The following is a 10272-nucleotide window of genomic DNA, read 5'->3' on the forward strand; positions in this document are numbered from 1 at the left end:
TCACACCCTCCAGGACAATTAAGTTCTGCACTTTTTATGAGCACCAAATTGACAAGTTATTTTTCAAAAAGTTGCTGCAAATTTAAAAATCATTCTTAAGAGGATGTTAAGCTGTAAGTGTGAAACCAAGCAATTTTGCCTACTCCAGTTTGTGTTTCTACAGATTGAAAAGTTCACTTGTATGGTGCGAGTCAGGGTGATACATCGTCTTCATGCATAACAACTATGGTTAAGTCATCATTAAAAATATTTAAATATCTTACCTAATTCCTAATTGGTACCACTGTTATACTCCTCAAGGACTAGGTAATAATCTTACAGTCTACCTTGAGAAAGGGTCAGTGCAACTCAGAGGTTCACAGGTTGGTCTTTCTTCCCCCCCTTTTTCCAAAAGTAACAAGCCGCATAAGCCAGTAAACACATATTACTTCCTCTCAGCTGTACTGACTGGCATGTGGAGGGGATGCAATACATGCCTGGAGGTGGAGCACCATGGTAGCAGGCAGAGAGAATTGAAGGCTCCTTATTGCCCTCACTGAGCGTGTAGTATAGTTCATGATCTGGCCCAGTATACTTAATATACAGAGAAGGGTGAATAGTGTGGTTATATATTTTAAAGAGAGACCAGCATACTGGAGAAGCGGCACTCACAGAGCTTTAGATGGCAGAAAATTGGGAGCTGGGAAGCACAGCAGGGGAAAAAGGGCAGCTGGTGTTGCTTTATGTCGTCATGATTTAAGGACATTTTGACAACAATACTTGTGAAATTGAAGGGCAAAAGCCTTGCTTCTTTACTCTAGAGACAAAGTTCCTGTTTTGCTTTCACTCTGGGAATCCTTTTCTGAAGGCCACATGTGATCTCAACTCGCAGTAAATGATATTTAATCTAATGATTACAATACAACTCTGTTCACCATGGACTGGAAGGGCTTGGGGGAGCCCCTTGTTAAAGTTCTGCAACCAATTGATTTCCCCTCCGTTGGATAAGTTCACCTCCCATGGTGGATGCTGATATATCATCTCTCCCAAGATTATTTCTATCCCTGAAGCTCAAAAACACTTCTGCAATGAGGACTGGAAGTAGGGAATTTTGGCCTTTGGAAAAAACTAATTTGCATAGCATGCAAGCATATTTTTATTAAAGCATTTCCTGGGAGAGGATACACCCATACCCACCTAGACAATTGCCCCTCCCCCCCAACTCAACATTACATAAATTTAACACTACACAATAGAAGCACCACACATTTCAGCTATGAACATGTGTATCCTGCATGGGTGCCTAGGCTCCGATCCTACAAAGACCTAGGCCTGCCTTATACAAGCCATCCCATTGACTTGAAGATAAGTACAAGTAATCACAGGATGTGGGCCTCAGCAGTTTGCTTGTCAAGTGTTGGTGCCTCCCTCTTTGCTTGTGATTTTGTTTAGAAGGGGAAACAAATCATGCTCAGTTTCTCCTCTGTCAGCACATGTGGCACTTGTCCTCCTTCAAGTAAAGGGGGTTTAAAATCACAGGTTTATGGGGCCTTTTTTATTTTTTGTTAGAGCCCTTTGTTAAAGCATTTTTAGTTTTGGAGAGGATTTCACCAAGATCAGGGGTGTAATGTGCCCATAAAGAAGAAGGGGGAGAAATTAAGGAATCATCAAAATATAGCCCTAGAAAGGACCTCAAGAGGTCATCTGTTCCATCTCCCTAAGGTGAGGCAGGATTTAAGTTTTTCCCTTTTAAAAGGATGATCCTTTCTTATAACCAGGTTGGCACAGAACTTCAAATGGCAAACACATTTTATTTGTTCTTTTTGTGCAAAAACAGTTTCTCAGACAAAGCCCGAAAGCATGGAAAAACACTGTTTCCATCGTTAAAGCGGGGCTTGCTCAATCTCAAATAAAACAGTGGTTGTTTCTCTAGCTGAGTCCCATTTATGTCCTCTAAGTTAAGGCAAAGCTTTCACTCTGGCAGATTTTCCCAGCTGCCTGAATCATGAAGAAATCAGAAAGCCCTTGGGAGAAGCTAAGGTTGCAGAGATCTGCTAAATTACTGCACAGCTGGGACCAGAAGGAAGAACCTTCTGCCCCCCATTGTTGTTTAAGAAAACTATACAATAGTAGAAAACAGATAATACCTGCCAGGAGGATAATGTAGTGGCCAAGCACCATTTTCTTCACCAGTTTCGTACAGGTACAGAGGAAACATCACTCTCTTTTCCCCAGTCAAATTTACTTTCTGGAACAGATTCCTCATAGACACTAGCCAACCATACTGCTGCTGCTGAATTTACTTGCCCCACCCCAATGCAAAAGTTTTTCTGTATTTTTAAAAGAAAATTGCTGTATTTAAAAAAAAAATCAGATAAGTACTCAAGGGGAGGGAGGAGATTCTCCTTGGCACAGAGGGCAGTTAAGGTGACAATGGGAGTTGGGTGCCTAAGTCCTATTTGTGAGTTTGAAAATGCCTCCCTAGAATATTCAGCTCATTGCTCTAAAATATCATCAAAGGGATTTGGCTAAAAATCATACAATCAATGACAGTTTTAATAATGTGACATATGCAATTCATTGCGTGATGCATACATGCACAGTATGTGATACATACCTTACCTCACATCATGCATTTCTAAATAAAAGGTTTTGCATTGTATTCTCAAAGTCACCTCCTACTGCCACAATGCTGAGATGGTTGGGTTGCAAATATTGCATGAGAATGTTTGAATCTAAACTAAAACTGCTTTTTTAAAATATTTTTTTTAAAAGTCTATTAGGTTTTGTGGAACTCCATATATTTTCTACACACAAGAACTGTGGGCCAGATCTTCAGCCACTCTGTTGCAGTCCATGCCTTCCCTGTGATTGAAGCCAATGATGTTATGCTGATTCACACCTGATGAGCATGACTCTGTATGTTAAGATGTTGACTCTTGTTTGAAATTTAAAGCAAAACCATCTATTCATGCATCTAAAACATCTGGTAAGTGTCTGATCTACGTAATATTTGCAATAGCAATACTTAATACTTTTTATCTTAGAGGCATTTTACAAATATTCATTAATATTAATAATGCATCTATTAGATCACTAAGTCACCCTGATACTGCTGATTAAGCATGCAAGTAAGTCTATGTAGGATTGAGACCTGTGGTAGAGATTTTCAAAGTGTGCTCAACTCCTATTGAAAGTGAATGGGACCTGGGTGCCTAAGTCCTCTTTGTGACTTTGAAAATCTCCCCCACAATACTATTCCCATTTTACAGATGGTGATACTGATTTAGCAATTTGCCCAAGGCTACACAGCAAGTCAATTTCAGTAGAAGGATTAAGGTCTGGTCATTTTAACCAGGAAACAGCTTTCTGCATGGATAAGTAAACTCCACCTGGGATCAGATCAAAGATTCTTCTTCACACATTTGATTTCCATGATAATTACCATATGTTTCCTTTTTGTGGAAAGCAACAGAATAAAATCATCATTGCAAATCCCAAAGGGACATGGCCTCCTGAAGAATCGAGCACCACAATCTCCAGCTAGCCAAAACCACAAACTGTTTTGCTTTTATTGAAACTGACAAAAATGTGACTTATTTGGTCACCAGTTTTGACAGTGTTGTGAATTTTTTTAAGTGTACAAGTTTAGAAGTGATTGCTCATGCAAAGCCCTTAACGGGACTGATTCATGTTACCGGCAAGATTTCAGCAGTGCAGCATCATGACCTCATAGGACCACTTAAGGCTCAGAACTGCAAAAGGTATTTTGGCACCTAATTTCCATTGATTTTAATAGGAATCAGGCACCTAAATACCTGTGAGGATCTATGCTTTAGTTCCTCTAAAAATGGCAACCTCAAAAGCTGAAATTGACATGTGCAGCAGTGAGAGCTTTCTCAGCCACTGGCCCATGACTAAGAAACTTGTTTCTAGAAGATAGTGGTATGGCCATGAACCTCAGCACATTCACAAACAAATGTTGGACCTAGCCTTTCCTCAGTAACATCCCCCAAAATCACATTTAAATAAGCACACAAACCCTCCCTGCAGACATCTCGTGATCACTTCCATAAAGGGAAAACTTTACATAGTATAAAATCATAAGAGTGGCTTCTATACCACCCCCATTCTAGACCACAAGTAGAGAGGGTATTACCAAAGAAGAGAAGTGTGGCTGAATGTGGCGTCCTATGCCCTGGCAGTCCCTACCTGCTGGAACAGCCCCTTCGGGTCATTGGCAGCTTGAGAAGGTGTACAAAAAGCTTCTTTGCATCCTTACTCCTCAATAGCTCTAAGCTCTCCACAGCCAGAGCTGAGGATCTTGACTGCTCCTAAGTGCCTGATTAAAGTCACAGCTGGATTGGTCACAACAGTGAGCATTACTCACAGTAGTTAGTTTTTGCAGGTTTAGACTCTCCCAGGATAAGCTGCTCACCAAACTGTTTCTGTAACTGCTGAATTGCTTTGACACTGATGTGGGCTTTTTCATATCAATCAATACAAAATGTTGCATGGTTCCTGTGATATCCTATGGCTTTGATACGATCACGGTGGACATAGCAGACAGGAACGTTTGCATAACGTGCTGTGACAGGCATACAACCAGTTGAACAAAAGGTCACAAATAATAGGTGATATGAACATAAAGAACTTTGTCTCCCATGAGGTCATGCATGATTGTTCTCGGCACAACTGTGAAATGTTATAAAATATTGGTTGTAGAACAGAATATCCCAGAAGTCTTCTCCAGCTATGAAATTTTTCACAGTGCAGTAGAAATACTGGAATGAGGCATCACTGGTCTACATGTTAACTCAGAAGGGATTTTTCTTTTTTCTTGTCTGCAAAATGAATTGGAGGGTATAGGTTATTTTCAAGGCACTTATTCAGGTAACTCCAGCTGCTCTTTTGCCGATAATGAAAGTGACTCAAATGAATTTAGAAATTTTACTAACAATAACTTAGAAATAATATAATTGTTACTCTTTTACAAAAGTAATAATTTGATTCCTGAGTCAATAAAATGACAGGTTTTTAATCTGATTATTGCCATAGAAAGGTAAAGGCCAATTATATAATTGCTATCTTAATGTACAGTTGAGTTTTAGTACTGTTAGTTGTCTTTAATCAGCATCTTCTGACAGATTCAGGGAGCCAGATGCTTTGGCTGGAGCAGGCAAGGCCACACGGAATGTTTGGGAAGCTGAAGCTTTCACACAGTTCACGTGTGTCACCACCAAGTAAAGTTACTGCTTCCTTGCATTCTGACTGGATGACAGGGTCCACTTGTATAATAGTAATTAAGACTTTATCCTACCTCGTGAAACCATTTTCCATGATTCCTGAAGGCCCTATGTCCTAGTTACTTTATAATAGCTCTCCATCTCTGACCCACCACACCATCGGATATGACTACCCACAAGGCTTGTACTAACTGCCCCAAGAATGTCATAGGTGCCAGAGGCAGAGCATTCATAGTAACAGATTTTCTGCAATTTGCTCCCACTCAAACTTGCTTACATTTAGAAACTCTTACAAGGCACATTTCTTTGTCCGGACTTTGTGCAGGCTACAAATCACGCATATATAGTGCCATTGCTGAAGGGACATGGCTTGAAGACAGTGGATTTTATCAGCTCCCTCACAAAGTTCAGTGAGGAAAGGGAAATCCAAAAATGAAGCAGGCTTAATTCAGTTAAATGAAAGAAAAGACCCAATGGGATAAACACACTTGGCAAGCTTTGCAAACTGTATAAGCTACATTTTGCTAAATCTAAGCTAATAAAAGAAGAAATAATTGATTTTTGTAAAAAGGAGGGATAGGGCAACAGTGGACACTACCGAATTCCCACTAGCTATTGACAGGAAAAGAGTAGTATTTTACGCTAAGTCTCCTTATTGTGATCAGGTATGGAAGCATGACTTATTATCAAAAGTTACCTGGTGCTTCCTATTACAAGACCGGTTTCACAGTGGTAGCCATGTTAGTCTGTATTAGCAAAAACAACAACGAGTCCTTGTAGCACATTAGAGACTAACCAAGTGGGAGCTCAGTACTAACAAGTCCAATTCAATTAAGGTGAAGTGACCTATTTTCAACAGTTGACAAGAAGGGGTGAATATCAAGACTTCAATGAGAAACTGCAGAACTGGAATTAATTTGCAAACTGGACATCATCACATTAGGCCTGAATAAAGACTGGGAGTGGATGGGTCACTACAAAAAGTAATTTTTCCTCTGCTGATACTCACACCTTCTTGTCAACTGTTGGAAATGTGGGACATCCACCTTGATTGCATTGGTCTCGTTAGCACTACAAAAGTAATTTTCCCTCTTGATATTCACCCCTTCTCGTCAACTGTTGAGAATAGGCCACTTCCACCTTAATTTAATTGGCCTCATTAGTACTGACCACCCCCCCACCACTTCGTAAGGCAACTCCCATCTTTTCATGTGCTGTAATATTTATACTGTTTATTGTATTTTTCACTCCATGCATCTGATGAAGTGGGTTTTAGCCCACAAAAAGCTTATGCCCAAATAAATTTGTTAGTTTCTAAGGTGCCACAAGGACTCATTGTTGTTTTTATCATATGAGCCTGTTTTCAGTTGCTTACAACTTTGACAGAATTTACGTATTTAGGCTGAAATTTTCTATGCTGAGTGACTGCCTCAGGGTGAATACTTTTGGAAAATGTCAGTTAAAATGGTTCAGCCATTTCCAAGAATGAGTCTAGGGAAAACTACATTTTTTGGCCCTGTTAACTGGTGACCTCTTTTTTGAAGAGCTCTAGAGCGACACAGGGACTTGAAATTTGTCAGACAGATGGCTTTTGTGTCAGGGATGTGCTCCATGACATTCCCATGAAAATTCTCCCAAATTTGGCCAAGTTGTAAGCTTTAGAAAAAATGCAGTTTACACATGCTCATTGGAGACCTCCTAGAGCTTCACAGCTAAATTCCCCAGAGATTCTATCTGCACTAGACATGATCCAGCCTGGGGCTCAGCAGGACTTTCCATGAAATTGCAGTTCCTAGCTGTAAGCCATGTTGGGTCTGGGTCCAGGAAACAGAATGAGAGCAGAAGCCCATTGTTCCTGTGCTCTCAATGCCCACTCTACTGGTCCCTGGCAGGAGGTAGCTGCCCAAATCAAATGTAGAGTGGACTAGAGCCAGGCTGGGAGATGGAGAGAGTTGTTTGGGTGGAAGGGGTGAAGGAAACTGGGACTGGGATCTGGAGGGAGAGAGGGAAATAGATCTAGCAAGAAGCAAGGTGCATTTTTTAAGAGAGTCAGATAATTGACTGACAATGCAACTGACTGCTTTCTTTATCTATATTGTATAGGGTGGAAGAGTTTGGTTTTTGTGTCTTTGCATTTCAACAGGTTCAAAGAGAAACAGATTCTCTTTAATTTAAACAAATCAATGTTTTGTTTTGTTTCTAATTAGGTCTTGCATACTAGTACAGAAGTGCAGTTAAAGACCTATTAACTGCAAAAAAGATGGAGAAACCTCTGTAAGTCAGTCCTACTTTCATTTAGCTCGCATTATTAATTATGCTATAGTAATCCTCTCAGTTGAAAAGAATTTGACTTTCAGCCAACACAATATCACAAATATAAGCAAAACAAAACTCTTTGTACTAAAACTGCAGGCATTTGTATCAAATGAGGATTTGTTTCTGCATGCACTAAATCCTGAAATTATTCTAATGTTGAAGAACTGCAATTTAAAGGGAAACAAAATGCAACCTATATTACTGAGGCCACAATTTTTAATAAATGGGTGCCTAAATTAAGTTCCTAAATCCATATTTAGGTGGCTAAAATTAGTGGCCTCATTTTCACTCAACAAGCTTCTGTTAAAGTCAAAATCAGGCTACTTATTTCCTAAATAAGTATATGGGAGTCTACCTTTAGGAATACGTATTAGGCAAGTTTGGCTTCAAGATTCTATTAGTGCTGAGTAGTGCACATAGTGACTCTAGTCTGCATTACCGATAAAAACTCCAAGTTCATTCAATGGCAGTCTATTCCATAGGTGCTGGAACTAGCGGTGTGGAGGGTGCTGCAGCACCCCATAGCTTGAAGTGGTTTCCATTATATATAATGTTTACAGTTTGGTTCAATGGCTCTTAGTACCCCCACTATAAAAATTGTTCAAGCACCCCGGTCTCTTCCCCTCTAAATTCTTCTCCTACATAGAATTGAGGAGATAAAAATACAAATTACTCACAATATTTGGGTAAATATTTAAGCCTGGTGAATTTTTTTGAATTTTCAGAAGATTATATTTTTAATCTCAGAAATATAGTGCTGGAAGGGATCTTGAGAAGACATCAAGTTCAACCTTCTGTTCTGAGGAAGAAAAAAAGTAAACAAGACCTTCCTGACAGGTGTTTGTCTAAACCAATTCTTAAAAATGTGTGTTGTGCCATATTACTTTTCCAACAGATGTCTGGGTAGTTAAAGCCCCACATTACTACTAGTTCGTGTGTTTTGGATATTTCTGTTATTTGTTCTAGAAATATCTGATCTGCCTCCTCTTTCTGATTTGGTAGTCTATAATAGACCCCTTGTTATGAGCTCACCCCTATTTTTTTACACCTTTTATTTTTGCTCAGAGACACTCAAGCTTCGCTCTGCCTTCTGGACCTCAGAACAAGTTTGTGTATCCTTGATGTACAAAGCAACACCTCCTCCATTTATATCCTGCCTGTCTTCCTGAGCAAGCTATTTCCCTCTATACCAATATTTCAGTCATGAGACTTATCCCACTAAGTCTCTGTGATGCCAATTAAATCTTATGGCCTAATACTTCCAATGTGTGTATTATTTATTTTTTGTGAAAAACTTTTGCTGTCTTTCCAAACACCCTATAGAAGGACATTTAAAAAAAAAAAGTAGCTCGTGTTTTGCACATTATTTATTGTGCTATTTAAAATAAATGTTAGTCATAAGATTCCAAAATTGAATGTACTCTTATTCTAGAGTATTACTACTTTTAACTACAGCTCCCCTACACAAACAGGGTAATATTCCCTCTGGAAATAAGTGATATATATGCTTCGTCTTGTTAATGTGTTATAGGCTTACATTTTCCTATTCCCCTACCTCCTATAGAAGCATGGCTTCTACTCAAAATGTTCTTGAAAACGTTAGCTTCAGTAGCATCTCTTCATGCCCTGCCATAACAGCATTTTTCTTATTTTTCTCAGCAGCCATGATAATAGTTTTGTTCCTATTCCATTTACCAAAAACAAGCTCTATAATCAAGCAGTATCTTTAATCCTAGGTGGACCCAAGAACGACTACCACAGCAGTACCAGCTCCATTTCCTATCCTTAACAGCAGTAGCACTATCAGAATAATTGGTCTAATCCACACATAATTAAGATGAGGAAACTACTGTTTTGGCTTCAGAAAGATTGTTTTGGGAAAAAAAAAAAAAAACAACCACCTCTTTTCCCATTGAAATCCCAGCAGCATATCTTCTGAAAGAACTGATACATTCAGATATTTGTTTTGTCACAGTACAGATAGGGGCCACAGAAGCACTGTTTGATTTACATAAGTGTTTTCAATTTACAAAACTTCAGATTTTTTGTAGCCATCTTCAAGGTGACAGAGCACTGGTACTCCAGTTCTATATAGTCCCCCACACAAGGTTTTAAACTAAACTTGTGTTCACCTCAAAACATCCCTTATTAACCCACCTTATTTTTAACTAGTTGTGCTCACAATGGAATTCGTAAAAAAAAGGGAACTGCCTAATTTAAGTCTGTAGGTGTAGCTCATTCAGCCAACCCTATTCACGGAGCAGAATTTGCAGAATGATGCAGACGGATCCCCCTATGCTGAGCCTTTTTGCAAATTAATGAAGCACACTTCTTTCGACTAGACTCACTGGTAAGCATTAAAAAGGTCAATATTTGCCAACAGTTGCAACAACCTGAAATGAACCTAGTTTTTCCCCCTCATACTTAGCTAGCTGCACTACTTTTGTGGTAATGGTTGGCCAATAGAGTCTTGATCAGGAGAAGTTGGTGAATGAAGATAGAGGGATGTATTCTAAGCAGTAGACTGCAACTTTATTAAACTGGACACAAGGGCCTATCCAGCCTGACACCCATATTAGACATTTTCAGTAGTCCTGGGGGAGTAAGGGGAGGTTTACAGGGCACTCAGTATCTCGCCCATAACTCAGGATAGACTTTCCTCAGCCTAGCCCCATGATTCAGCTCACTCTTTGAATCCTTTAACACGCACACACACATGCACACCTTTGAG

General features: G+C 39.5%; 1 long non-coding RNA gene across 1 annotated transcript; it reads left to right on the plus strand.

Annotated features, from left to right (window-relative positions):
* The first annotated feature begins 2762 nt into the window (after positions 1 to 2762).
* LOC142072032 (uncharacterized) lies at positions 2763 to 8719 on the plus strand. The gene is made up of 3 exons (XR_012668310.1): positions 2763 to 2968; positions 7433 to 7499; positions 8607 to 8719. It is a non-coding gene; the product is annotated as an uncharacterized LOC142072032 (long non-coding RNA).
* Positions 8720 to 10272: the final 1553 nt, after the last annotated feature.

This window comes from Caretta caretta, chromosome 5, assembly GCF_965140235.1.
Source record: "Caretta caretta isolate rCarCar2 chromosome 5, rCarCar1.hap1, whole genome shotgun sequence".
Lineage (NCBI taxonomy): Eukaryota > Metazoa > Chordata > Testudines > Cheloniidae > Caretta > Caretta caretta.